A 1,999-nucleotide genomic window follows, 5' to 3' on the forward strand; every position below is an offset into this window, starting at 1 on the left:
CCAGAAGTACGCGGTTCAAATCCACCAGATGCTCTGCTGGAGAAGGAGGGGACAATCTCCTTCTGTACCAGTCAGATCTGATTTGACAGTACACGTAAAAAGAATACAATAAAAATTTTTTAAAAACCACCTAACAAAACTAAACTTAAACTTTCTATCCACCAGGCCCACAGAGCTCTCTCTATGTTGTTATTGTTGTTAAGTGCTGATGAGTTGTAGACAACTCATAGCAACTGTCATCGTTTCCCCAAGTCCATAGCTTCTAGAGGCAAGGTATTTCGGAAGTGGATGTCACTTTTGCTTCCAAGCTTGTTTTAATCTGGGAACTCTATCAAACAGTGTTCACCATGGGTAACCATTATCTCATTTGATTTATCAGTGTCACAGTGTTTAGTATCATAGCAATCACTAGTTACCTCTGTAAGGCAAATGGACAGACCAGTGCTATACCACTCAGAAGAATGTTTGAGCAAAAACAATTAAAACCGGCCCAAGGGCCGCAGAGTAAAACATGCTTAGATGCAGGAGTGGCATCCACTTCCAAAATAGCTTGCCTCTGGAAACTCTATGATCTTGGAGAAACGATGAAAGTTATGCATTTGTTCAGGTCTTTCATTCATAGGGTCACTGTGAGTCATCTACGATTTGACAGTACTTAACAACTATAACAACAGCAAAACCAAAACAAAACTTTATTGCTTTGGGGGCAACTTAGAGTGACCTTCCAAGCAGGTTTTCAGAGGCTATAAATCACAGGGAAGGAGACTGCCTGTACGTCTCCTGAGGAGCCACTCACGGGATTTGAACCGTGAGAGAAACACCTCTTTGGGTTAGCCATGCAACCCAAACAGCACAACCCTGAGGACTGTCATGATAGCTCAGTAACTGTATTTGAAAGAATTTAGGAGTCAATCCTTTAAAACCAACAAAATACTTATTTAATAAACACTTGTGCAAGTGCTTGACTGCTAACTGAAAGGATGGTCATTTGAACCCGCCGAGGGAAAAAGATGTGGCAGAGTGTTTCCGTAACGATTTACAATCTTGGAAGCCACGTGGGACATTGCTTCTCTGAGCTGTAAGGCTGCTGTGAATCGGAATCCTAGTAGGTTTGATTTTGATTTGGTTGTGTTTGCCATGGGCCAGTCATTACTCTAAGTGTTTTACAAAGACAACTCATTTAACGCTGGTAAAGAGGCCTATGAGTCAGTACTATTATTATCCTCCTTTAGAGATGAGCAACTTGAGGTACAGAAAGGTTAAGTAACTTGCCCAAGGTCATACAGCTGGTAAGGGGCAGAGCTGGGGGAAGAAGCTAGTACAGTCTAGTCCTAAAGTTCTTGCTCTTGGCCCTAAGGGCATGCAGTGTCTGTGGATGAAAAGAGAGGAATTGTCCCTTTAAGGCTATGACCTGGGTTTTAAAGAATCTCCCTCACCAGCATCATCAAGATACACCAGCATCCTATGGATGTGTCTATAGTTCGAATCATAAGTCACATCTCTCCCAGTCCATCCTGCCCTGAGGTATCTGACACATTTCCTGCCTTTTCATCTTCCTTATCCACGCACCCCAACTCCAGTCTGGGACCCTTTGGGAAGAGACAGGATTGTGAGTCTGAGAGTGAGGCAGGATTTCAGATCTTTGAGGCTGATGGTGCCAGTAGAAGGCACCTTGATTCCAAAGTTGCATAGTATTTTAAATAAATAAATAGGACACAAAGAAATGAAAATATAGGGTTTGCTTTGAGTTATTCTAACATGTAAAGAGAGACCTTTATGATTCTGGAAAAAAAAGATAAATGGTTTCCTGTAACGAGATAAGGAAATGGAAAAGGAGAAAATCACCCATTGGCTGGCTAATTCTAACATGATTGATTGAACCCTGTTCCTCCCCCTCCCACCTCCCACCTCAGTGATTTCTGGACTTGAGGTGGTCAGAGGGCACCATTTGTACGAATCTTAGGTGGAGTCTGGAAATTTTAAAAATGGTAAAAGGTAC

Source organism: Elephantulus edwardii, unplaced genomic scaffold (assembly GCF_000299155.1).
Source record: "Elephantulus edwardii isolate Elephantulus edwardi_28Jun2011 unplaced genomic scaffold, EleEdw1.0 scaffold00017, whole genome shotgun sequence".
NCBI classification, from domain to species: Eukaryota; Metazoa; Chordata; class Mammalia; order Macroscelidea; family Macroscelididae; genus Elephantulus; species Elephantulus edwardii.